This window comes from Heterodontus francisci, chromosome 34 (assembly GCF_036365525.1).
Source record: "Heterodontus francisci isolate sHetFra1 chromosome 34, sHetFra1.hap1, whole genome shotgun sequence".
Lineage (NCBI taxonomy): Eukaryota > Metazoa > Chordata > Chondrichthyes > Heterodontiformes > Heterodontidae > Heterodontus > Heterodontus francisci.
In genome coordinates, this window is record NC_090404.1 from 36,280,866 (window position 1) to 36,308,847 (window position 27,982).

At 45.7% G+C, this 27,982-nt stretch overlaps 1 long non-coding RNA gene across 1 annotated transcript; it reads left to right on the forward strand.

Annotated features, from left to right (window-relative positions):
- Positions 1–6,187: 6,187 nt before the first annotated feature.
- On the forward strand, positions 6,188–27,792 carry LOC137349371 (uncharacterized). Its single transcript, XR_010969361.1, has 3 exons — positions 6,188–6,420; positions 18,606–18,729; positions 26,683–27,792. It is a non-coding gene; the product is annotated as an uncharacterized lncRNA (long non-coding RNA).
- Positions 27,793–27,982: the final 190 nt, after the last annotated feature.

Consider the following 27,982-nt stretch of genomic DNA (forward strand, 5'->3'; position numbering starts at 1 on the left):
CAGTATCTGTTACCTTATACTCAGCACATACTCTTACACTACTATCTGACTTTGGTGCGACCACTATGGGAATAGCCCAGTTACTCTGCTGTACCTTAGAGATAATGTTCTCAGTCTCAAGTCATTTCAGTTCTTGCTCCACCTTCTGTCTTAGAGCATAGGGTACTGGATGCGACCGACAATACACCGACCTTGCATTCTCCTGAGCTTGTATGTTCGCCTTGTACCCTTGAATTGATTTGCAGATTTCACTGAACACCTTAGGGTAGTTCATCTTGTGATATGAATTTCAACTCAATACGAGAAAGCTCGCTCATATTTAACTTAAATGCTGCTAGCCAGTTTCTTCCAAACAAGGCTGGTTTTTCACCTTTCACAACAATGATGGGCAATTTTGCACATTGCTCATTGTATGTGATGGCAACCAATACACTTCCAATTTGGGGAATATTCTCTCCTCCATAACTGTGTGACTCGACTCATGATTTTTCCAGGGGATGTTGACTCAACTTTTCACGATACAGCGGCACTGAAATTATGCTAAATGATGCAACTGTGTTGCATGTTGTATTTCGCCAGAATTCATTGCCCATCCTTAATTGCCCTTGAGAAGGTGGAGGTGGTGGAGGTGAGCTTCTTTCTTGAACTGCTGCAGTCCTTGGGATGTAGGGTCACCAACAGTGCTGTTGGAAGGGAGTTCCAGGATTTTGACCCAGTGACAGTGAAGCAATGGTGACATAGTTCCAAGTCAGGATAGTGTGTGGCGTGGAAGAAAACTTGCAGGCCGTGGTGTTCCCATGCATCTGCTGTCCTTGTCTTTCCAAGTGGTCGAGGTCGCGGGTATTCTGTACAGTTTTGGTCTCCTTACTGAAAGGATACAGTTGCATTGGAAGCAGTTCAGAGAAGTTCATTCGACTGATTCCTGGGAGAAAGGGTTATCTTTTGAGGAAAGGGTGAACAGTTTGGGTCTGTATTCATTGGAGTTTAGAAGGATCAGAGTTGATCTCATTGAAACATATAAGATCCTGAGGGGACTTGACAGGGTGGATGTTGAAAGGATGTTTCCCTTTCTGGGGAAGGCTAAAACGGGGGGACAGTATAAAATTAAAGGCTCTCCCATTTAAGACAGAATGACAGTGAAATTTATTTCTCTCAGAGAGTCGTGAGTCTGTGGAACTCTCTTCCCCGGACAGCAGTGGAGGTCGGGTCATTGAATGTTTCTAAGGCAGAGGTAGACAGAGTCTTTACAAACAAGGGAGTCAAAGGATATCGGGGGTTGGCAGGAAAATGGAGCTGAATCCATAAACAGATCAGTCATGATCTTGTAGAATGGCGTAGCAGGCTCGAGGGTCTGAATAGCCTACTCCTGCTCTTAGATCATGTGTTCATATGTTCGTACATAGGTCAGACTGAGAGCAAGGGAGAGAATTAAAATGAGAAGAAACAGGAAGCGCAGGGCCATGCTTGCAGACTGAAGGGAGATGTTCCACAAAGCAGTCACGCAGTCTGTATTTAGCCTCCTCAGTGTAGAGGAGACCACAATTATCTACCACTGTGTAGTGTGAGGACACCTGGTGATAAAACTGTCTCTGCTCAAGAAATTTCTCAAAGAGAACATGCCCTCTTCTAATTTTTTTCTGTGGTATTTTAAGATGAAACTATACCATATAACATTTTGATGTCTTAAAAATATACAATCACCCCCATCACAGAATATAACCCCAGTTTCTCACATGGCAGACAGGGGCACGCAACATGATACTAACAGGAACTAATAGGTTCACCACTTGTGCATTACCTACAGTAGCATCAGACCAGGAATCAGACACTGTTATCAGACCTGGACTCATCCAATTGCCCCAGGAGGATTTTTATTCCAGTGTTTGATCTGGGTGAATGGCACAGCAGCTCGAAGGGCCAAATGGACTCCTCCAGCTCCTATTTCTTATGTTCATTAAACCTCAGTCTGGTTCCTCTCAAGCTGCTGAGTGAATGAATTAAATCTTTCTTGACAAATCACCAAGATACCAGACTACAATTCATGCCCGAAACATCATTTATTGGTTACAAATCACATTTCAGTTAAATCTGAGTAGACACATTGTGGGCATGCATTAAATGTACCATCTACAAGGTGCACTGCAGCAACGCACCAAGGCTCCTTAGACAGTACCTTCCAAACACACAACCCCTACCATCTAGAAGGACAAAGGCAGCAAATGCATGGGAACACCACCACCTGCAAGTTCCCCTCCAAGTCACACACCATCCTGACTTGGAACCATACCGCCATTCCTTCACTGTCGCTGGGTCAAAATCCTGGAACTTCCTTCCGAACAGCACTGTGGGTGTACCTACCTCACATGGACTGCAGTGGTTCAAGAAGGCAGCTCACCACCACCTTCGTAAGGGCAATTAGGGATGGGCAGTAAATGCTGGCCTGGCCAGCGATGCCCACACTCCACGAATAAATGAAAAAAACACATATAAATGTGACCAGAGTTAACCAGCAGTTGAGCGAATATAGGGAGAGTATTTCACAAAAACAAGTAACAAATGCAAGGGTGAGTGGCCAAAGATCAAAAAGTCTGAAAATTAGTGGCTGAAGACAAAAAGTCAGAATTTTTTTCTGACAAGGAATCATGTAATTATAGCACTTTTAATGAAGCAAACTAGTTGTGTCATGGTAATTGTGTACAATTTTGCATATGTAATGAATAAAATTACACTGTACTCAGAATACAATTTCATGAGACTTACCTGACAGCTGATAATTGGTTTTACGTAGCTTCATGTTCTCAATATCCGGCTTCTGTCTATTTATAGATTTTTCATGTAAAAGGTGTTCTGTGAAGATGTGTCAACTTCACTGGAAAGCAACATTTAGAAGCATACTAGACTGCACATTCTGGCACCTTGGTAAGTGATGTGTTAAAATGAGTAGGTATATAAATTAATAAAAACTAAACATTTAACAGACGTTGACAATCCAGACACTTGACAATAAGTGGGGTCATTTTTCTTACTTTGTGCTGCGTTAATCACCTGAATGAAGCAGAAAGCAAAACCAGGTGCACGACAGCTTTTCCAGATAATCTTAAACAATGTCAAACCACACATTGAAAAAAGATGGCCAGAGTTATACTCCTTGCTTTGCATCACTAAGGTGCAAAAACCAGCTTCACAGTGACTCAAGGTTTACAGTGTGACTGGGGCAGTAGACAGTGAAAGTGGAGATGAACAATGAATGGAATTCAGCCACACACCTGAGCAAACCGATAAGTGGAAATTCCAGATCACTTCAGTTGCTGCAATGCACAGGACACATGAAGTGTATACAACTCATGCTCACTGCAGGATATTCACATTCAGTAACCAGTTTGTGCAGTGTTTTCAGAAATTACTTTGTATGGACACAGCAGTGTGTGTCTAAACATACAACTTAGGAGCAGGAGTCGGCCACTCAGCCCTTCAAGCCTGCTCTGTCATTCAATAAGTTCATGTCTGAACTGATTATTCTTCATTTCCAACTACCCCCAATAACCTTCCACCTCCTTGCTTATCAAGAATCTATCTACCTCTGTCGTAAAAATATTCAAATGTAAATGGAAGCAAGTTTCAAATTCCTATTGACAGACCAATGTTTTTGCTGCAGACCAGCGACTTGCCAGCTACTGATCCTGCACCATTAATTTTAAGCCATGTCAAATGAGCTGTGTCAGGTCTCAGGTGGTCTCTGCTAAGATATCCCATGAAGGCAAAAACAAACATTGGGAATTGGTCTGTGTATAAACACGCCTTCTTTTTGGAAATTTACAGAACACTAACACACAGAAGTTGTGGAGGAGTATGCAGATCCACCCACTTACTATCCTGCTTCAAGTTCCTTTCCACCGACTATAAAAAATAAACACAACTTAAAAACAGGTAAAAAGACCACCGAGCAGTTTTGTATTTGGTCAACTATTAAAAAAGAACATCAGAACTGATTACTTTAATTTTTGTCAAAGCCGGTCACGGCCGGAAAGGGAGAACCTTTTGGTGGATTTCCAAAATCCCAATGTTGGAAATCTGCTGTTTCATGGACATTTCTCAGGCCTGAGTTACTTGTGAACTCGCTGGTGTGTCAGCAGGTTGGATGACTGAGTGAATCCCTTCTCACACTTTGAGCAGGTGAATGGCCTCTCCAGAGTGTGACTGCATGGATGGGTTTCCAGCTCAAATGGATAATTCAATCCTTTCCACAGTTCCCATATTTACATGGTTTGTTCCCAGTGTGACTGCACTTGTGTTTCGACAGGCCCGATGATCGGCTGAAACCTCTTCCACACACAGAACACGTGTACAGTTTCTCCCCACTGTGATCAGTGCTTTTTCCTTCTATGTTCAAAATGCAGTGATATTTGGGTTACGATAAATTGGGCAACTCCTTCAGAACCCGATCAAATGTTTGCTTTGCATTTCACAACTGCAAATCCTCCTCTTCTAAAACCCTGTGAAATTGCTTGAAAATGGAGAAAATGTCTGTGAGAGAAGCCACAAAAACACAAAGGCAGGTTGTGAAATGGAGCTGAATGAATCTGGTAATTCATGGGACTGGCAATAGGAAAAAGTGACCATGAAAGCTGCTGGATTGATGTACAATCCCATTTGGTTCAATAATGTCCTTCAGGGAAGGGAACCTGCCAACTCGTCTGGTCCTACACAAGACTCTGCCCTCTATAGGAGGAAGGAGGGAGAGGGAAAAAAAGAGAGGAGGGTGATTTTTTGTATGTGCAATTGGACCAGAACTTTGAACAGAACCTCCCAAACCCTCAACTTCCATCATGTAGAAGGACCAGGGTAGCAGGTGTATGTAAACACCATCACCTCAAAGTTGCCCTCCAAGTCACACACCATCCTGACTGTCTGACATCCAGTATTGGATGAACAGAAATTTCCTCCAATTAAGTATTGGGAAGTCTTCACTTCCTGCCATGAACTTCACTCCCTCGGCACCAACTTTATCCTTCTCCCTGGCAACTGTCTCAGGCTAAACCAGACCATTCATAACCTTAGTATCATATCTGATCCCAAGGTGAGCTTCCAACTGCATATCAGCACCATCACTCAGACTGCCTAGTTCCACCTCAGTAACATCGCCAGACTTCACCACTGTCTCAGCTCATCTGCCTATGAAACTTACATCCATGTATTTGTTACCTCTCAAATTGACTATTCTAACACATTCCTGGCCAGCATCCCACATTCTACCCTCCATAAACTTTAGATCATCCAAAACTCTGCTGCCTGTGTTCTTACTCGAACGAAGTCCTGTTCACCCATCACAACTGTGCTCACTGACTCCAAGTTAAATAGCACCTCAATTTTAAAATCCTCATCCTTGCTTTCAAATCTCTCCATACCCTCACGCCTCACTATCTCTATAATCTCCTCCAGCTCCAGCAGACAGAGTTTCGAAACACTCAGCAACACAACTCCAGTGAAACATCCTCGGAGGAAAAGAGGGTGCAGTGTGTGATGCAACTCACAAGGACCTTGTCCGCCGCCATCACTCACACTGCTTGGCATTGCGCTTCCGCGAAAAGTAGTTCGGCACTGCGCATGCCTGGACTCCAATGCCGTGAACCGTGAACATTTTTTTTTCACGCCGATAATGTTGGGTTGAAGCCCCGCCATTGAACTTCCCAATATAAGCGCTGGAAGGGAGTGGGAGAGCGGAGAGTCATCGCAAATGACGAGACAAAGGGCATCGGAGGAAGCTGGGAAGATAAGCTGTGATTGAGCATGAAACTGAATGCGGTGATTGAAGCGGTGATCACGGGAGGGAGCAGGGACCTGAATGCGACCATTGAGGCGGTTTGGATTTAATTTGTGTTTTGTGTCAAATTCAGCAGCACCATCTTTACTCCTCGATGAGGCTGCATTTGCGCATGTACCAGTGATGCAGGACCTATTTGGTTACGTTGCCAGCAAACGCGTCGTTAATATATGTTCTCTGTTTTGTACCATTTTATTTTTCTGAGTATAAAACATGAACTTCCCGTCCATTCTCCGACTGGTAAATGGCAGCCTATACTGGCCAGAATGCACCGCGCGCAGAAATACGGCCTATCTCCACCCCAAGAACCGCAACACGCTGGCGTCAGAAAACTCCGCCCCACGGAGTCCGCTTGTCTGAGTCGAGCGTGCGTGGTGCGGCTCCCGGAAGTTGAGCGCAGCCACTGCAACACCGAGTTTCAACGGCTCTCAGGCCCCGAATCAGAGCCGCCGGGTTCGGCGGACGTGCGGCGAGAGCCCCGGGGAGGCCAGAGGGGCCGCATTGAAGTGATGGTGCAGCGATTTCTCTATCCGAGCCGCCATTTCCCAGTTTCTTCTCCCGTTTCCACCGAGTCAGGAAGCCTGTGAGTTGATTGGCTGGTAAGTTTTGGAACTTTGTTTCACTTTCTCCAAAGTTAGGAAGTTTGTCCAAGGAGCTGGAAATTAAACATTCCAGTTTTCATCAGAATAAGGGGCAGCTTCCTGAGATTTAACTGACCAATAGAAGGGAAGTGAGTAGCCGGTGAGTCGTCTTTTATTTTTAAGTATTGAGGTTTATTATTTATTTATTTAGAGATACAGCACTGAAACAGGCCCTTCTACCCACCGAGTCTGTGCCGACCATCAACCAGCCATTTATGTTAATCCTACATTAATCCCATATTCCTACCACATCCCCTCAATTCCCCGACCACCTACCAACACTAGTGGCAATTTACAATCGCCAATTTACCTTTCAACCTGCAAATCTTTGGCTGTGGGAGGAAACCGGAGCACCCAGCAGAAACCCACGCCGTCACAGGGAGAACTTGCAAACTCCGCACAGACAGTACCCAGAATCACTGGAGCTGTGAGGCTGTGGTGCTAACCACTGCGCCGCTTGGAGTTGCAAGTTTATTATCCAATAGCCAGAGGAATTGCAGGGCTGCTCCAACCTCTGCAGTGCACATCCTGTGCGATAGTAAACAGAAAACATGGCAGGCTATAAGCTAGCCAGGAAGGATCTAAAGGGAGAGCTAAGAAGAGCAAGGAGAGGACACGAGAAGTCATTGGCGGATAGGATCAGGGAAAACCCTAAGGCTTTCTGTAGGTATATCAGGAATAAAAGAATGACTAGAGTTAGATTAGGGCCAATCAAGGATAGGTTGATAGGTAAATTGGCCATTATAAATTGTCACTAGTATAGGTAGGTGGTAGGGAAATATAGGGACAGGTGGGGATGTTTGGTAGGAATATGGGATTAGTGTAGGATTGGTATAAATGGGTGGTTGATGTTCGGCACAGACTCGGTGGGCCGAAGGGCCTGTTTCAGTGCTGTATCTCTAATCTAATCATAATCTAATCTAGTGGTAAGTTGTGTGTGGAACCAGAGGAGGTAGGGGAAGTGTTAAATGAATATTTTGCGTCAGTATTCACAGTAGAGAAAGAAAATGTTGTCGAGGAGAATACTGAGATTCAGGCTACTAGGCTAGATGGGATTGAAGTTCACAAGGAGGAGGTGTTATCAATTTTGGAAAGTGTGAAAATAGATAAGTCCCCTGGGCCAGATGGGATTTATCCTAGGATTCTCTGGGAAGCTAGGGAGGAGATTGCAGAGCCTTTGTCCTTGATCTTTATGTCGTCATTGTCGACAGGAATAGTGCCGGAAGACTGGAGGATGGCAAATGTTGTCCCCTTGTTCAAGAAGGGGAGTAGAGACAGCCCTGGTAATTATAGACCTGTGAGCCTTACTTCGGTTGTGGGTAAAATGTTGGAAAAGGTTATAAGAGACAGGATTTATAATCATCTTGAAAAGAATAAGTTCATTAGCGATAGTCAGCATGGTTTTGTGACGGGCAGGTCGTGCCTCACAAACCTTATTGAGTTTTTCGAGAAGGTGACCAGCAGGTGGATGAGGGTAAAGCAGTGGATGTGGTGTATATGGATTTCAGTAAGGCGTTTGATAAGGGTCCCCATGGGAGGCTATTGCAGAAAATATGGAAGTATGGGGTTGAAGGTGATTTAGAGCTTTGGATCAGAAATTGGCGAGCTGAAAGAAGACAGAGGGTGATGGTTGATGGCAAATGTTCATTCTGGAGTTTCGTTACCAGTGGTGTACTGCAAGGATCTGTTTTGGGGCCACTGCTGTTTGTCATTTTTATAAATGACCTGGAAGAGGGTGTAGAAGGGTGGGTTAGTAAATTTGCGGATGACACTAAGGTCGGTGGAGTTGTGGATAGTGCCGAAGGATGTTGTAGGGTGCAGAGGGACATAGATAGGCTGCAGAGCTGGGCTGAGAGATGGCAAATGGAGTTTTATGCAGAAAAGTGTGAGGTGATTCACTTTGGAAGGAGTAACAGGAATGCAGAGTACTGGGCTAATGGGAAGATTCTTGGTAGTGTAGATGAACAGAGAGATCTTGGTGTCCAGGTGCATAAATCCCTGAAGGTTGCTGCCCAGGTTAATAGTGTTGTTAAGAAGGCATATGGTGTGTTAGCTTTTATTCGTGGGGGGATCGAGATTCGGAGCCACGAGGTCATGCTGCAGCTGTACAAAACTCTGGTGAGACCGCACCTGGAGTATTGCGTGCAGTTCTGGTCACTGCATTATAGGAAGGATGTGGAAGCTTTAGAAAGGGTGTAGAGGAGATTTACTAGGATGTTGCCTGGTATGGAGGGAAGGTCTTACGAGGAAAGGCTGAGGGACTTGAGGTTGTTTTCGTTGGAGAGAAGGAGGAGGAGAGGTGACTTAATAGAGACATATAAGATAATCAGAAGGTTAGATAGGGTGGATAGTGAGAGTCTTTTTCCTCGGATGTTGATGGCAAACACGAGGGGACATAGCTTTAAGTTGAGGGGTGATAGATATAGGACAGATGTCAGAGGTAGTTTCTTTACTCAGAGAGTAGTAGGGGCGTGGAACGCCCTGCCTGCAACAGTAGTAGACTCGCCAACTTGAAGGGCATTTAAGTGGTCATTGGATAGACATATGGATGAAAATGGAATCGTGTAGGTCAGATGGTTTCACAGGTCGGCGCAACATCGAGGGCTGAAGGGCCTGTACTGCGCTGTAATGTTCTAATAAGTAAAGATCGGGGCTCGAGGCCCTTACTTACCTGGGAGCGGAGCGACGACTGGCGGACCTGTGAGGAAGCTGATCCAGAGCGGCGACATGCTCCCTGTGTCTCTCGGCGTGCGCTGAGACTCGAAAGAGGGAAAAAAAGGACTTAGTGATATCACGGGAAATTTTCAAGGTGACGGAAAGCGTCATGGACGGGAGTTTTAGAGAAGTGGTTACACCCAAAGTGCAGGCAGATAGATGGGTGACTGCTAGAAGGCGGAGGCAGTCAGTGCAGGAATCCCCTGTGGCTATCCCCCTCTCTAACAAGTATACCGTCTTGGATACTGTTGTGGGGGTGGCCTATCAGGAGAAAACAGCAGCAGCCAGAGCAGTGGCACCACGGTTGGCACTGTTGTTCAGCAGGGATGGACAAAGCGCAGAAGAGCAATAGTTATAGGGGACTCTATAGTCAGGGGCACAGCTAGGCGCTTCTGTGGAAGTGAAAGAGACTCCAGGATGTTATGTTGCCTCCCTGGTGCCAGGGTCAAGGATGTCTCTGAACGGACAGAGGGCATTCTGAAGGGGGAGGGTGAACAGCCAGAGGTTGTGATACACATCGGTACCAATGACATAGGCAGGAAGAGTGATGCGGTCCTGCAGGGGGAGTTTAGGGAGTTAAATAGTAAGTTAAAAAACAGGACCTCTTGGGTTGTAATCTCTGGATTACTCCCTGTGCCACGTGCCAGTGAGGCTAGAAATCGGAAGATAGTGCAGCTAAACACGTGGCTGAGCAGCTGGTGTAGAAGGGAGGGTTTCAGATATCTGGACCATTGGGCTCTCTTCAGGGACAGATGGGACCTGCACAAGAAGGACGGGTTGCATCTAAACTGGAGGGGCACTAATATCCTGGCTGCAAGGTTTGCCAGTGTCATTCGGGAGGGTTTGAACTAGTGTGGCAGGGAGGTGGGAACCAGAGCAGTAGGACAGCTAGTGAAGTAAATGAGGAGGACATAGTAAATAAGGCCAGTAGGACTAAGAGGTAGAGCAGGCAGGGAGATGTTGCTGAGCACAGCGGGACTGATGGTCTGCAGTGCATTTGTTTCAATGCGAGAAGTATAACGGGTAAGGCAGATGAACTTAGAGCTTGGATTAGTACTTGGAAATATGATGTTGCTATTACAGAGACTTGGTTGAGGGAAGGTCAGGATTGGCAGTTAATTGTTCCAGGCTTTAGAAGCTTCAGGTGGGATAGAGGGGGATGTAAAAGGGGTGGGGGAGTTGCATTACTGGTTAAGGAGAATATCACAGCTGTACTGCGGGAGGACACCTCAGAGGGGTCATGCAGCAAGGCAATATGGGTGGAGCTCAGGAATAGGAAGGGTGCAGTCATGATGTTGGGGGTTTACTACAGGCCTCCCAACAGCCAGCGGGAGGTAGAGGAGCAGATATGTAGACAGATTTTAGAAAGATGTAAAGGTAACAGGGTTGTAGTGGTGGGTGATTTTAACTTCCCCCAATATTGACTGGGACTCACTTAATGCTAGGGGCTTGGATGGGGCAGAATTTGTGAGGAGCATCCAGGAGGGCTTCTTGAAACAGTATGTAGATGGTCCAACTAGGGATGGGGCCATTCTGGACCTGGCATTGGGGAATGAGCCCGGCCAGGTGGTCGAAGTTTCAGTGGGGGAGCATTTCGGGAGCAGTGACCATAATTCCATAAGTTTTAAGGTACTTGTGGATAAGGATAAGAGTAGTCCTCGGGTGAAGGTGCTAAATTGGGGGAAGGCTAATTATAACAATATTAGGCAGGAACTGACAAATTTAGATTGGGGGCGGCTGTTTGAGGGTAAATCAACATCTGACATGTGGGAGTCTTTCAAACGTCAGATGATTAGAATCCAGGACCAGCATGTTCCTGTGAGGAAGAAAGACAAGTTTGGCAAGTTTCGGGAAGGTTGGATAACACGGGATATTGTGAGCCAAATCAAAACGATAAAAGAAGCATTTGTCAGGGCTGGAAGGCTCGAAACAGATGAAGCACTTGAGGAATATAAAGACAGTAGGAAGGAACTTAAGCAAGGAGTTAGGAGGGCTAAAAGGGGGCATGAAAAGTCAATGGCAAACAGGATTAAGGAAAATCCCAAGGCTTTTTATGCATATATGAAGAGCAAGAGGGTAACCAGGCAAAGGGTTGGCCCACTCAAGGACAGAGATGGGAATCTATGCGTGGAGCCAGAGGAAATGGGCGAGGTGCTAAATGAGTACTTTGCATCAGTATTCACCAAGGAGAAGGACTTGGTGGATGATGAGCCGAGGGAAGGGAGTGCCGATAGTCTCAGTCATCTCATTATCAAAAAGGAGGAGGTGTTGGGTGTCTTGCAAAGCATTAAGGTAGATATGTCCCCAGGGCCTGATGGGATCTACCCTGGAATACTGAGGGAGGCAAGGGAAAAAATTGCTGGGGCCTTGACAGAAATCTTTGCATCCTCATTGGCTACAGGTGAGGTCCCAGAGGACTGGAGAATAGCCAATGTTGTTCCTTTGTTTAAGAAGGGTGGCAAGGATAATCCAGGAAATTTTAGGCCGGTGAGCCTTACGTCAGTGGTAGGGAAGCTATTGGAGAGGATTCTTAGGGACAGGATTTACTCCCATTTGGAAACAAACGCACTTATTAGCGAGAGTCAGCATGGTTTTGTGAAGGGGAGGTTGTGTCTTACTAATTTGATTGAGTTTTTTGAGGAAGTGACGAAGATGATTGATGAAGGAAGGGCGGTGGATGTTGTCTATATGGACTTTAGTAAAGCCTTTGACAAGGTCCCGCATGGCAGACCGGTGCAAAAGATGAAGTCACACGGGATCAGAGGTGAGCTGGCAAGATGGATACAGAACTGGCTCGGTCATAGAAGACAGAGGGTAACAGTGGATGGGTGTTTTTCTGAATGGAGGGATGTGACCAGTGGTGTTCCGCAGGGATCAATGTTGGGACCTTTGCTGTTTGTAGTATATATAAATGATTTGGAGGAAAATGCAGCTGGTCTGATTCGTAAGTTTGCGGACGACACAAAGGTTGGTGGAGTTGCGGATAATGATGAGGATTGTCAGAGGATACAGCAGGATATAGATCGGTTGGAGACTTGGGTGGAGAAATGGCAGATGGTGTTTAATCCGGATAAATGTGAGGTAATGCATTTTGGAAGATCTAATACAGGTGGGAGGGATACAGTAAATGGCAGAACCCTTAGGAGTATTGACAGGCAGAGAGATCTGGGCGTCCAGGTCCACAGGTCACTGAAAGTGGCAACGCAGGTGGATAAGGCAGTCAAGAAGGCATTCGGCATGCTTGCCTTCATCGGTCGGGGCATAGAGTGTAAAAATTGGCAAGTCATGCTGCAGCTGTACAGAACCTTAGTTAGGCCACACTTAGAATATTGCGTGCAATTCTGGTCACCACACTACCAGAAGGACGTGGAGGCTTTGGAGAGGGTACAGAGGAGGTTCACCAGGATGTTGCCTGGTCTGGAGGGCATTAGCTATGAGGAGAGGTTGGAAAAACTCGGATTGTTTTCACTGGAACGACGGAGGTGGAGGGGCGACATAATAGAGGTTTACAAAGTTATGAGTGGCATGGACAGAGTGGATAGTCAGAAGCTTTTTCTCAGGGTGGAAGAGTCAGTTACTAGGGGACATAGGTTTAAGGTGCAAGGGGCAAAGTTTAGAGGGGATGTGCGAGGCAAGTTTTTTACACAGAGGGTGGTGAGTGCCTGGAACTTGCTGCCAGGGGAGGTGGTGGAAGCAGATACGATAGCGATGTCTGAGAGACATCTTGACAAATATATGAATAGGAAGGAAATAGAGGGATATGGGCCCCGGAAGTGCAGAAGTTGTTAGTTTCGGCAGGCATCAAGATCGGCGCAGGCTTGGAGGGCCGAATGGCCTGTTCCTGTGCTGAACTGTTCTTTGTTCTCTTTGTGCTTTGTTCCAAACACGTGACCTGTTCCTCTTTGAAGGACAAAGACAACAGACACATTGGGACATCACCACCTGCAAGTTCCCCTCCAAGTCACTCACGATCCTGACTTGGAACGATATCACAATTCTTTGTTTGTGATTGGTTGGTTAAGTAACAACTGTTAGTCAATTTAATTAGCTTTAAAAAAATAAGGGCAAAGTTGTTTTTTGTTTGAAAAAAGACCTCGAGTGATAAAGTGAGTTCTGAGAGTGTGTTTTTTTTCAATTCGAGTAATTTAGATTGTCATGGGTAGTGTTTGGAGTAGAACAAGCCTCTCGTGTAATTAATATTTTTTAAAGGGAGTAACTAATTAATCTAAAGGTAAGTCATGGCAGGAGAGCTCAGCCCCATGATGTGCTCCTCCTGCGCGATGTGGGAAATCAGAGATGCTTCCAGTGTCCCTGACGACCATGTGTGCAGGAAGTGGATCCAGCTGCAGCTACTGACTACCCGCATTATGGAGCTGGAGCTGCAGGTGGATTCACTGTGGAGCATCCGCGATGCTGAGGACATTGTGGATAGCACGTTTAGAGAGGTGGTCACACTGCAGGTAATGGCTGCACAGGCAGAAATGAGATGGGTGACCACCAGATGGAGTGGTAGGCGCAGGCAGGTAGTGCAGGAGTCCCCTGTGGCCATCCCCCTCTCAAACAGATAGACCACTTTGGATACTGTTGGGGGGAATGACCTCCCAGCGGAAAGCAGCAACAGCCAAGTTTGTGTTACCACGCATGGCTCTGCTGCACAGCAGGGGAGGAAAAGGACTGGAAGAACTATACTGATAATGGATTCTATCGTTAGGGATACAGATAGGCATTTCTGTGGCGACAAAGATGACTTCAGGATGGTATGTTGCCTCCCTGGTGCTTGGGTCAAGGTAGTCATGGAGCGGCTGCAGGACATTCTGAAGGTGGGGGGGTGGGGGGTGGCGAATAGTCAGAGGTTGTGGAACACATTGGTACCAAAAACGGAGGTAAAAAGAGGATGAAGACCTGAAACAAGAATTTAGGGAGCTCGGTAGCAGATTAAAAAGCAGGACCTCAAAGGTTGTAATCTCTGGATTACTCCAGTGCCACATGCTAGTGAGTATAGGAATAGGAGGATAGAGCAGATGAATGCGTGGCTGAAGAGATGGTGCAGGAGGGAGGGCTTTAGCTTCCTGGATCACTGGGTCTGTATCTGGCAAAGGTGGGACCTGTACAAGTTGGACGAACATCCTTGCTGGGAGGTTTACGAGTGCTGTTGGGGGCAGTTTCAACACATTTGGCAGAGGAATGGGATACAGAGTGGAGGTATAGGAGCGGGTGATGCTCAGTCAAATATAGCAGAGAAACTGAGTCAGTCTGTTCGGCAGAGCAAATATAGACCTGTTAAGGCACAAGTGACAAATGCAAGGCTGGATTGCATTTATTTTAATGCAAGACAGATGAATTGAGGGCTTTGATTAGCACATGGGATTATGATATTGTTGCTATCACAGAGACATGGTTGAGGGAAGGGCAGGACTGGCAGCTCAATATTCCAGGCTATAGAATCTTCAGGTATGACAGGAGAAGGGATAAAAGAGGAGGTCGCATTGCTCTGTTGATGAAGGAGTCAATTACTGCAGTAAGGAGGGATGATATCTGAGAAGGTTCTTCAAATGAGGCCAGATGAGTCAAACCTAAAAACAAAAAGGGGGCAATCACTTGGCTGGGTGTGTACTGCAGGCCTCCAAACAGTCAGGGAGAGATAGAGGAGCAGATATGTAGGCAAATCTCAGAGAGGTGTAAAAATAATGGAGTAATAATAGGAGAGGATTTCAACTTAGCTAATATCAGCTGGGATGGTCTCAGTGTAAAAGACTTAAAGAGGGCGGAATTCTTAAAATATATACAGGAGACTTTTTTGAGCCAGTACATAGAAAGTCCAACAAGAAAAGGCGCAGTACTGAACCTAATCCTAGGGAATGATGCTGGACAAGTTGTAGAAGTGTCAGTGGGGGTGCATTTCGGGGATAGTGACCATAACTCTAAGACAAAGGCGGGCTGGAAATAAAAGTACTGAATTGGGGGAAGGCCAATTTCAATATGATAAAACAGGATCTGGCCAAAGTGAACTGGGAGCAGCTACTTGTCGGAAAGTCTACATCAGACCAGTGGGAGTCAAAGAGGAAATAGTGAAGGTTCAGAGGCAACATGTACCCGTAAAGGTGAAGGGTCGGACCAACAAGTCCAGGGAACCCTGGATGTCAAGGGATAGCGAGGATTGGATCAGGGAAAAAAAAAAAGGAGGCTTCTGGCAGATTCAACGTGCTGAAAACAGCGGAGGTACTGGAGGAGGATAGAAAGTGTAGCGGGGGTACAAAGAAAAGTAATTAGGAGAGCAAAGAGGGGGCATGAAAAAACACTGGCGGGCAAGATCAAGGAAAATGCTGAGGCATTTTCTAAGTATATTAAGGGCAAGAGGATAACCAGTGAAAGAGTGGGGCCCATTAGGGACCAAAGTGCCAATCTGTGTGTGGAGCCAGAGGACATAGGTGAGGTTTTAAATGATTACTTTGCATCTGTTCACGATGGAGAAGGATGATGTAGGTGTAGAGATCAGGGAGGGGGATTGTGATACACTTGAACATATTAGCATTGAATGTGAGGAAGTCTTAGCTGTTTTAACGGGCTTAAAAGTGGATAAATTCCCAGTCCCAGATGAGATGTATCCCAGGCTGTTATGTGAGGCAAGGGAGGAGATAGCAAGGGCTCTGACATAAATTTTCAGATCCTCTCTGGTCACAGGAGAGGTACCAGAGGACTGGAGGACTACGAATGTGGTGCCATTATCAAGAAGGGTAGCAGGGATAAACCAGGTACTGACAGGCCAGTGAGTCTAACATCAGTGGTTGGGAAAATATTGGGAAAAATTCTGAGGGACAGGATTAATCTCCACATGGAGAGGCAGGGATTAATCAGGGATAGTCAACATGGCTTTGTCAGGGGGAGATCGTGTCTAACTAACTTGATTGAATTTTTCACGGCAGTGACGAGGTGTGTAGATGAGGGTAAAGCAGTTGATGTAGTCTGCATGGACTTCAGTAAGCTTTTGATAAGGTCCCACATGGGAGAGTGGTTAAGAAGGTCAGAGCCCATGGGATCCAGGGCAATTTGGCAAATTGGATCCAAATTGGCTTAGTGGCAGGAGGCAGAGGGTGATGGTCGAGGATTGTTTTTGCGAGTGGAAACCTGAGTCAGTGGTGTACCACAGGGATCGGTACTGGGACCCTTGCTGTTTGTAGTGTACAGTAATGATGTAGACGTGAATATAGGAGGCATGATAAGTAAATTCGCAGATGACACGAAAATTGGTGGTGTTGTAAATAGTGAGGAGGAAAGCCTTAGATTACAGGACAATATAGATGGGCTGGTAAGATGGGCAGAGCAGTGGCAAATGGAATTTAATCCTGAGAAGTGTGAGGTGATGCATTTTGGGAGGACTAACAAGGCAAGGGAATATGCAATGGATGGGAGGACCCCAGGAAGTACAGAGGGTCAGTGGGACCTTGGTGTACTTGTCCATAGATGACTGAAGGCAGCAGCACAGGTAGATAAGGTGGTTAGGAAGGCATATGGGATACTTGCCTTTATCAGCTGAGGCATAGAATGTAACAGCAGGAAGGTTATGATGGAGCTGTATAAAACACTAGTTCGGCCACAGCTGGAGTACTGTGTACAGTTCTGGGCACCACACTATCCGAAGGATGTGGTTGCACTGGAGAGGGTGCAGAGGAGGTTCACCAGGATGTTGAATCGGCTGGAGCATTTCAGGTATGAAGAGAGATTGAAAAGGCTGGTGTTGTTTTCATTTGAGCAGAGAAGGCTGAAGGGGGACATGATTGAGGTATTCAAATTGATGAGGGGCATTGATAGGTTAGATAGGAAGAAACTTTTTCCATTAGTGGAGGTGTCAATAACCAGGGGGCATAGATTTAAGGTAAGGGGCAGCAGGTTTAGAGAGGATTTGTGGAAAGAAAATTTCACCTAGAGGGTGGTTGGAATCTGAAAAGCACTGCCTGAAGAGGTGGTAGAGGCAGGAACCCTCACAACATTTAACCAGTATTTAGATGAGCACTTGAAACACCATAGCAGACAAGACTATGGGCCAAGTGCTGGAAAATGGGATTCGAATAGTGAGGTGCTTGATGGCCGGCACAGACACGATGGGCCGAAGGGCCTGTTTCTGTGCTGTATAACTCTCTGACTATTTCCAGCACAGGAGGAGGCCATTCCGCCCATTGTATCTGTTCATCCCACTTTCCAGTTGTTAAGACCTCAGAGATTGTCAATATGAAAAATATGAGATATGAATCCCCAGACCACACTAATAAATTACACAAGATTTCACATTTTCAGTCTTTTGTTCTAATAACTAAACTAAAAGAAATCCCCAATTATCTGAATAGCACTTTGATTGTAAATTGTGGTGTCAGCTATTTCCAAAGATATTTTCTTTACTTATTCAACACTTGACTATCTCACACCACACTGATACATTACACAGTCCTTTTTGATGACAAAAGCCTTTGCAGTTACAAGTCCCAAATTCCTGCCAATGGTGGGGCTGCTCCGACCTCTGGACTGCACATCCTGTGTAATGTGCCAACTCCAGATAACCATTTGTGTAGGAAGTATCATTGGGGGAGGTGGTGACATCGGGGTAATGTCACTGGAACATGGGTTCGAATCCCACCACGGCAGATGGTGACATTTAAATTCAATTAATAAATCTGCAATTAAAAAGCCATCTGGTTCATGAGATGGGAAATCTGCTGTCCTTACCTGGTCTGGCCGACATGTGACTCCAGATCTACAGCAATGTGGCTGACTCTGAAATGCCCTCTGAAATGGCCGAGCGAGCCTCTCAGTTGTCAAGGGCAGTTTGGGATGGACAATAAATACTGGCCGAGCCAGCAACACCCACATCACATGGATGAAGATAAAACAAGTTGCAGCAGCTCGAGCTCCGGTTTTCGGAGCATGAACTGCAGCTGGTGTCACTGCGGTGCATCCATGAGGTGAGAGATTTGTGGACAGCACGTTTATAGATATGGTCACCCTGCAGCTTAAGAGTATGCAGGGAGAGAGGCAATGGGTGGCCAACTGACAGTCAAGAAGAAACAGACAGGGAATGCAGGAGAACCCTGAGTGCATCTCACTCTCCAACCAGTATTCAGTTCTGAATACTGATGAAAGTGATGGTTCATCTAAGGAGTGCAGCCAGAGTCAAGGCCATGGCAGCACAGTTGGATCAGCTTCACAGAGGGTCACAAAGCTGACTGAATGAGCAATAGTGATAGGAGATTTGATCGGGGAATACACAGGCGTTTCTGCAGCCGCAGACGTGAATCCAGGCTGGTGTGTGGCCTCCCTCAGGACAATGTACAGCAGGGTGCATGGACAGTCATCCTGGGCCAGGAAGCAGGAGGAGAGAATGTTGTGAATTTCTATCCTGGACTGACAGTGATGGTTTTTGTAAACTCCTTTTACAGGGGCTTAGAAGCAGGGGATGTGCAGATGGGGAATCTCGAGCCAAACATCACATCAAGATCTGACAGAGTCACTCGATACATCAGGACCTGAATATCATCGGCCTTTGAATGTGGAAGGAGAAAGGTTTGTCTGTTCTGTCTGTGGGAAAAGATTTCAGGTATCAGTGAGACTGGAAAAGCACTGAGATACACAAAGCCCTGGTTGGACCACACCTGGAGTATTGTGTTCAGTTCTGGGCACCACACCTTCGGAAGGATATAATGGCCTTGGAGGGAGTGCAGTGTAGATTTACCTGAATAATACCTGGACTCGAAGGGTTAAATTACGAGGAGACATTACACAAGTGAATCAGTCATTACAGCACAGAAGGAGGACATTGAGCTTTTTGATTCCATCCCAGCTCTCTGTGGAACAAACCGGTCAGTCCCATTCCCCCACTCTTTTTTTTTTAGAATTAGAATTAGCACATTACAGCGCAGTACAGGCCCTTCGGCCCTCGATGTTGCGCAGACCTGTGAAACCATCTGACCAACACTATTCCATTTTCATCCATATGTCTATCCAATGACCACTTAAATGCCCTTAAAGTTGGCGAGTCTACTACTGTTGCAGGCAGGGCGTTCCACGCCCCTACTACTCTCTGAGTAAAGAAACTACCACTGACATCTGTCCTATATCTATCACCCCTCAACTTAAAGCTATGTCCCCTCGTGTTTGCCATCACCATCCGAGGAAAAAGACTCTCACTATCCACCCTATCTAACCTTCTGATTATCTTATATGTCTCTATTAAGTCACCTCTCCTCCTCCTTCTCTCCAACGAAAACAACCTCAAGTCCCTCAGCCTTTCCTCGTAAGACCTTCCCTCCATACCGGGCAACATCCTAGTAAATTTCCTCTGCACCTTTTCCAAAGCTTCCACATCCTTCCTATAATGCGGTGACCAGAACTGCACGCAATACTCCAGGTGCGGTCTCACCAGAGTTTTGTACAGCTGCAGCATGACCTCGTGACTCCGAAACTCGATCCCCCTACTAATAAAAGCTAACACACCATATGCCTTCTTAACAGCCCTATTAACCTGGGTAGCAACCTTCAGGGATTTATGCACCTGGACACCAAGATCTCTCTGTTCATCTACACTACCAAGAATCTTCCCATTAGCCCAGTACTCTGCATTCCTGTTACTCATTCCAAAGTGAATCACCTCGCACTTTTCCGCATTAAACGCCATTTGCCATCTCTCAGCCCAGCTCTGCAGCCTATCTATGTCCCTCTGTACCCTAGCACATCCTTCAGCACTATCCACAACTCCACCGACCTTAGTGTCATCCGCAAATTTACTAACCCACCCTTCTACACCCTCTTCCAGGTCATTTATAAAAATGACAAACAGCAGTGGCCCCAAAACAGATCCTTGCGGTACACCACTAGTAACTAAACTCCAGGATGAACATTTGCCATCAACCACCACCCTCTGTCTTCTTTCAGCTAGCCAATTTCTGATCCAAAGCTCTCAATCACCTTCAACCCCATACTTCCATATTTTCTGCAATAGCCTACCGTGGGGAACCTTATCAAACGCCTTACTGAAATCCATATACACCACATCCACTGCTTTACCCTCATCCACCTGTTTGGTCACCTTCTCGAAAAACTCAATAAGGTTTGTGAGGCACGACCTACCCTTCACAAAACCGTGCTGACTATCGCTAATGAACTTATTCTTTTCAAGATGATTATAAATCCTGTCTCTTATAACCTTTTCCAACATTTTACCCACAACCGAAGTAAGGCTCACAGGTCTATAATTACCAGGGCTGTCTCTATTCCCCTTCTTGAACAAGGGGACAACATTTGCTATCCTCCAGTCTTCCGGCACTATTCCTGTCGACAATGACGACATAAAGATCAAGGACAAAGGCTCTGCAATCTCCTCCCTAGCTTCCCAGAGAATCCTAGGATAAATCCCATCTGGCCCAGGGGACTTATCTATTTACACACTTTCCAAAATTGAAAACACCTCCTCCTTATGAACCTCAATCCCATCTCGCCTAGTAGCCTGAATCTCAGTATTCTCCTCGACAACATTTTCTTTCTCCACTGTAAATACTGACGCAAAATATTCATTTAACACTTCCCCTATCTCCTCTGATTCCACACACAACTTCCCACTACTATCCTTGATTGGCCCTAATCTAACTCTAGTCATTCTTTTATTCCTGATATACCTATAGAAAGCCTTAGGGTTTTCCCTGATCATATCCGCCAATGACTTCTCGTGTCCTCTCCTTGCTCTTCTTAGCTCTCCCTTTAGATCCTTCCTGGCTAGCTTGTACCTCTCAAGCGCCCTAACTGAGCCTTCACGTCTCATCCTAACATAAGCTGCCTTCTTCCTCTTGACAAGCGCTTCAACTTCTTTAGCAAACCACGGCTCCCTCGCTCGACAACTTCCTCCCTGCCTCACAGGTACATACTTATCAAGGACACGCAGTAGCTGCTCCTTGAATAAGCTCCACATTTCGATTGTTCCCATCCCCTGCAGTTTCCTTCCCCATCCTACGCATCCTAAATCTTGCCTAATCGCATCATAATTTCCTTTCCCCCAGCTATAATTTTTGCCCTGCGGTATATGCCTGTCCCACCCCATCGCTAAGGTAAACCTAACCGAATTGTGATCACTATCACCAAAGTGCTCACCTACATCTAAATCTAACACCTGGCCGGGTTCATTACCCAGTACCAAATCCAATGTGGCATCGCCCCTGGTTGGCCTGTCTACATACTGTGTCAGAAAACCCTCCTGCACACACTGGACAAAATCTGACCCATCTAAAGTACTCGAACTATAGTATTTCCAGTCTATATTTGGAAAGTTAAAGTCCCCCATAACAACAACCCTGTTACTCTCGCCCCTGTCGAGAATCATCTTCGCTATCCTTTCCTCTACATCTCTATTCCCGTAGTCCTGCAGGTTTATTTCCCTCAAGTGTCTATCCAATTTCCATTTGTAATCATTGATCGTCTCCACTTCCACCACCCTCGTAGGCAGTGAGTTCCAGGTCATTACCACTCACTGTGTAAAAAAAAAACTGCTTCCTCACATCCCTCCTGTATCTCAAAACCTGAATCTGTGTCCACTAATCCTTGTATCATCAGCTAATGGGAACAGCTTTTCTTGGTCTGTCTTATCTTAACCTGTCATCATTTTCAACACCTCTATCAGATCTCCCCTCAATCTCCTTTGCTCCAAGGAGAACAACACCAGCTCCTCCAACCTAACCTTGTAGTTAAATTCTCTCATCTCAGGAACCATTCTGATAAATCTCTGCACCCTCTCAAGGACCTTCACATCCTTCCGAAAGTGTGGTGACCAGAACTGGATGCAATACTCTAGTTGTGGCCTAACCAGAGCTTTATAAATGTTCAGCATAACTTCCTTCCTTTTGTGTTCAATACCTCTATTTATGAGGCCCAAGATCCCATTTGCTTTGCCAGCTGTTCCCTCAATACATCCTTCCACTTTCAGTGATCTCTGCACATGAACCCTCAGGTCTCTCTATCCCTGTAAACTCTTTAGAACTGGACCATTAAGTGTATGTTGCCTCTCCCTATTCCTTCTGCCAGAATGAATCACCTCACTGTGAGGGTTGTAGTCCCTGGAATTCAGAAGATTAAGGGGTGATTTGATTAAACTTTTCAAGATATTAATTGAAACTGATAGGGTAGATAGAGAGAAACTCTTCTCCATCACCTGCAATACTCGGCAGCATCGTCTAAAACATAGAGCCAGAATTTTCATTAATCCACCCCTGGGCCCAGTGAACCTGAGCATTAATCCACCCAGGCTGAATGTACACTGAACTACAGCCCATAAACAGGCCGTTCAGCCCCACTAGTCTGTGCTGCTGTTTATAATCCACATGAGCCTCCTCCCAATCTGATTACCTTGTCCCACTCTGTCCCCATATCCCTCTATTCCCTTCTCCCTCATAAATGTATTGAGCCTCCCCTTAAACACATCATTGTTATCACCTTCAACCACTCCACATGGCAGTGAGTTCCACATTCTCACCACTCTGAGTAGAGAAATTCCTCCAAAGTTCTCTATTTGACCTGTTAATGTCTGTATTATATTGCTGCCCCCTTGTTCTGACTGACTGATAATTTTAAAGACCTCTATCAGATCTCCTCCTAGTCTTCTCTTTTCCAGAGAAAGGATCCCCAGCCTGCTCAATCTTGCTGGATAGTAACATCCTCTCTGGTGACATCTTTGTAAATCTATTCTGCACTTTCTTCAATATCCTTTTTTAATCTGGAGACCAGAACTGCTCACAGTCCTTCTAAGTGAGGTTCTCTATAAATTTAACATTCCCTCCCTGCTGTTACATTGTATTCCTCTAGAAAAGAACGTCAGTTCTTTCTTTGCTCTCTTATCCACTTGTGTTGCTCCTTTTGGTGATTTATGTGACTCTGTTCCCAGATCTCTTTGCTCCTCTGCTCCATTTAAGTTCTTACATTCTAACCAATAACTGGCCTCCTTATTCCTCCTCCCACAATGAACCAGCTCACATTTCACTATGTTGAATTTCATTTCCCATTTATCTGTCCAGTCTGCCAGCCTGTTTCTGTCTTCCTGGATTTCTATGCACTCCTCCTCATTATTAGTTCTATCATCCAGTTTGGTGTCAACTACAAGTTATGAAAACATCCCTCTAATTCCTGAGTCCAAATGTGGGTGAAGAACAGAATTCCCAGTGTACTTCACACCATAGTTGATGTCCCGGGCACTCGGGTTTCTGTATAATTTATTTAATAATTTTCTCCATTGTCTCTCTGACCCTGATCTCAATGGGATGACACAAAATCATCCATTCAATATTTGGAGCTTTCAGTGCAGGATTCATTACCCAGGACTCCCGTGATCAGGGTCAGTCCCTTATCAATGACCACAGGGGCTGAGTGCATTGGCGTGGGATCGAACTGTGCACTGAGCATGTCCAGCGTAGGTAATGGAGATGGACTGAGATGGACCAGGTGGATTGGGAGGCGAGAGGAGATTGTGGGTACAGGGGAGGAATTGGAGCCGTGGGTGGGCTGGGAGGCTTCATATACACCTGGGGTAGGCCAAGAGGCCCCGTGTTTACCTCGCGGCGACAGGTCCGGGGGAGAGGGGTCACTGGCCGCCATCGTGGACAGGGCGGGATCAGGGTGCAAGCACAGCCATCTTGGTGAGGGCACAGTGAGCGAACAGGACCTCACAAACTCTGTTTCCTACTGGGTCCGAGTGCCCAGGAGATGGGGCATCCTGGACAATAGGGTTTTAAGCAGCTTCACCCACTCTCAGGCTGCATGTGATGTTTGCAGCCTTTAAGAGTCCATGGGCCATGTATATATTCAGTGTAAGAGGTTACAGCCCCTGTATCGTTACCTGAAGGGGCTGTTACTCAAATTAGAATCCTGGAAATTTACAGTACGGAAGGAGGCCATTCGGCCCATCGTGTCCTCGTTGGCTGACAAGGAGCCATCCAGCCTAATCCCACTTTCCAGCTCTTGGTCCATAGTGTTATGATCCTCTATTTTTTTTTCCAAGAAGAATGCAGTGTGCCTTTAAGGCTGGAAAAGGAGCAGTGCTGCTTTAAGGCAACAAGCTCCAGAGACTGAGTCAAAGAATGTATTCTCGTTGCCCCGGGATACAGCCACTCAGACTGAAGATCGAGAGATACATTGTTTCCAATTGACATTTGAAACTAGTTGAAAAACTGGCTTTTGAGACACCGTTAACAGAGACAGACACAGATTATCATCCAGCATATACTGAAGGAAAAGAGAGCTCTCTCTTGGTTTATTTAAACCCGAATTCTGATATCAAGCCAGATTACTTTCTTAAAAGAAAATAACCAATTCCTTTCACGACTGAACTGAAATTGTTGAAATTTGTCGCTGGAAAAGAGCAGCATCAATTCAACTGCTGAACTAGACTGGACTGTTCTACTGTTGAAGAACCTTTTATTTTCTCCCCCCGCACCCCCCCCCGTTCAGATGGCTGTGAAGACTTCCAAGCAACCTTGGACTATTCCACATAGGAAGGTTTCACTTCAGCAGGAGCATAAATATGCAAAGACACTATTTTTTCTGTTTTAAATGTTTATATGTTAGTAGTGTTTAAGAATTTAGTTTTTCTAATTAAACAGTTAATTTGTTGATCTGAAGACACCTGGTTTGGTTAGCCTTATTCGGGGGTTAATAGATGGTACAATTTGGCTGGATCTTTCTTTAATTTGGAATGTTTAAAATGTCAGGCGATCTGTGAGGGACGGGACTGAATTAACAGTGTGTTTCTCCCACCACTATCAAAACTGTATATTTTGATTGTGGGGCTTTGACTTGAGCACTCGGTCGTAACAATACCCTTGTAGGTTAGGGCACTTCACGTGCATATCCAAGTACTTTTTAATTGTTTTGAAGCTTTCTGCCTCTACCACCTTCCCAGGCAGTGAGTTGCAGATCCCCACCGCCCTCTGGCTGAAAACATTTCCCCTCAAATCCCTTTTAAATTTCCTACCTCTTATCCAAAAACTGTTATCCTGGTTATGGACCCCTCAGCCAAGGGGAATAGGTCCTTCCTATCCACTCTATCTAGACCCCTCATCATTTTCTGCACTTCAATTCGGTCTCCTTTCAGCCTCCTCTATTCCAAAGAAAACAACCCTCACCTATCCAATATTTCCTCAGAACTAAAATTCTCCAATCCAGACAACATCCTTGTAAATCTCCTCTGTACTGTCTCTAATACAACCACATCTTTCCTGCAGTGCGGTGACCAGAACTGTACACAGTCCTCCAACTGTGTCCTAACCAGTGTTTTATACATTTTCAGCAGAACCTTCATGCTCTTATATTTTCTGCTTTGGCTAATAAAGGCAAGTATCCCTTACGCCTTATCTACCTGCCCAGCCATATTCAAGGTTCTGTGAACGTGCACTCCAAGGTCCCTCTGTTCCTTTATACTTCTCAATATCCTACCATTTATTGTGTATTCCCTTGCCTTGTTAGCTGTCTCCAAATGCATTACCTCACACTTCTCCGGATTGAATTCCATTTGTCACTATTCTGCCCACCTAACCAGTCCATTGATATCTTCCTGCAGTTTACAGCTTTCTTCTTCATTATCAACCACATGGTCAATTTTTGTATCATCTGCAAACTGTTTAATCAAACCCCTACATTCAAGTACAAACCATGGATATATAGAACAAAAAGCAAAGGACCGAGTACTGATCCCTGTAGAACCGCACTGAAAACAGCCTTCCAGTCACACAAACACTCATCAACCATTACTCTTTCCTTCCTGCCTCTGAGTCAATTTTGACTCCAACTTGCTGTTTTGCTTTTATTTTCATGACCAGTCTGCCTTGTGGGACCTTATCAATGGCCTTGGTTACAGTTTAACCCCATTCTCCTAATCTCTGGCCACTCGGTGTGGAGGTGGGGTGGGGAGTTTGGAGGATCTTTTCCGGGACCTGCTCTTGGGCCTGGTTAAAACACTACCCACACCCACAGCCCTTTCGATGACCTGCCCTTCCAAAACCCCCCAGTCCCCCCAATGCCCTCCTCTCCCTCACCTCATCCACCCCAAACCCACCCAGGTTTGTATCTATCTTGTATATTTAAACACTCAGTTCTCACCTTCTCCATCTCTCTCTCCCTCTCGCTCAGGCTGAGAAGCAATGTGTAGGTCCAGGATGTACAGGGACCATGCTCGAAGTGGGTGTGTCACTTTAGCTGCTGCCCTGTCTTCCCTGGTCCTGTCCTTGCCGGGGTGGCCTTCTGCAACCGGTGGACACCTCAGGATACAGAGTGTCTCGTGGACACTGGGAGCAATGTTCTGGTTTAGTTGGGAAGGTTCCCTTTGCTTCTGTTACAATTTGTTGCTTAATTTGGCTTCTTTTAGTTTGAATGGACCACATGTTTGGGGGAAACGAGAGGAAAGAATGTTCCATAGAAACTAGAACTGTCTGTTCTGAATTTCTATCCTGGACTGACAGTGCTGACTTTTGTAAACTCCTTTTACAGGGTATTAGAAGGGGAGGATTTACTGATGGGAAATTCAAACCAAACATCGCATCAAGATCTGACAGTCACTCGATTCATCAGGACCTGAATATCATCGGCCTTTGAATGTGGAAGGAGAAATGTTTCTGTTCTGCCTGGGAAAAGATTTCAAACATCAGTGTGACTGAAGAAGCACCGAGACACACACACACACCCGAGTGAGGGTGTTCCAGTGACTGACTGTGGAAAGAGTTTTAACCAGTTACACAGCCTGAGAAAACATCACCATTCACAGCGGGGAGAAACTGTACACATGTTCTGTGTGTGGACAAGGCTTCAACTGATCATCCAACCTGGAGAGACACAAGGACACCCTCACCACGGAGAAACCATGGAAATGTGGGGACTGTGGGAAGGGATTCGGTTCTCCATCAAAGCTGGATATTCATTAACTCAGTCACACTGGGGAGGGGCCGTTCACCTGCTCAGTGTGTGGGAAGGGATTCACTCAGTTATCCCACCTGCTGACACAGCAGAGAGTTCACAAGGGGAGGTTGGAGAAGTTGGGGTTGTTCTCCTTGGAGCAAAGGAGATTGAGGGAAAATTTCATCGAAATGTACCAGATTCTGACAGACTTTGATAAATTAGACAAAGAAAAACTGTTCCCATGAACTAATGGTACAAGAACTAGGGAACACAGATTGAAGGTTTTGAGGAAGAGTTGCAGCAGGAATGTGAGGAAGAACTTCTTCTGCAGCAAGTGGTTCTGACCTGGAACTCGCTGCCAATGTGTGTGGTGGAAGTGGAAATAATCAATGATTTTCAAAGGAAACTGGATGGTCACTTGAAGGAAATAAACTTGCAGGGCTATGGGCTGATGTGGGGCAGTGGGACTGAGCGGATTGCTCCCTGGAGAGCTGACATGGAATTGATGGGCCAAATGGCCTTGTTCTGTGCTGTAAATGATGCTGTGTCTCTGTGACTGTGTTTTGAGACAGGATATCCCAGCTCTCCACCCTGGGATTCTCAGTGTGAACAGGAGTCGGAGTGGGGAGGACCCACTGTCGATGGTTTACTAGAAATGTTAAAGGTCATATCAAAATTAAAGGAAAAGCATATAATTGCACAAAGGTGGGTGGCAGATCAGAATTAGAATTTTTTTTTTTAGAATTAGAACATTACAGCGCAGTGCAGGCCCTTCGGCCCTCGATGTTGCGCCGACCATCTGACCTACACTATTCCATTTTCATCCATATGTCTATCCAATGACCAATGAATGTTGGACAGAATGTAGAAAAACAGCAAAGAATGACTAAAAGAT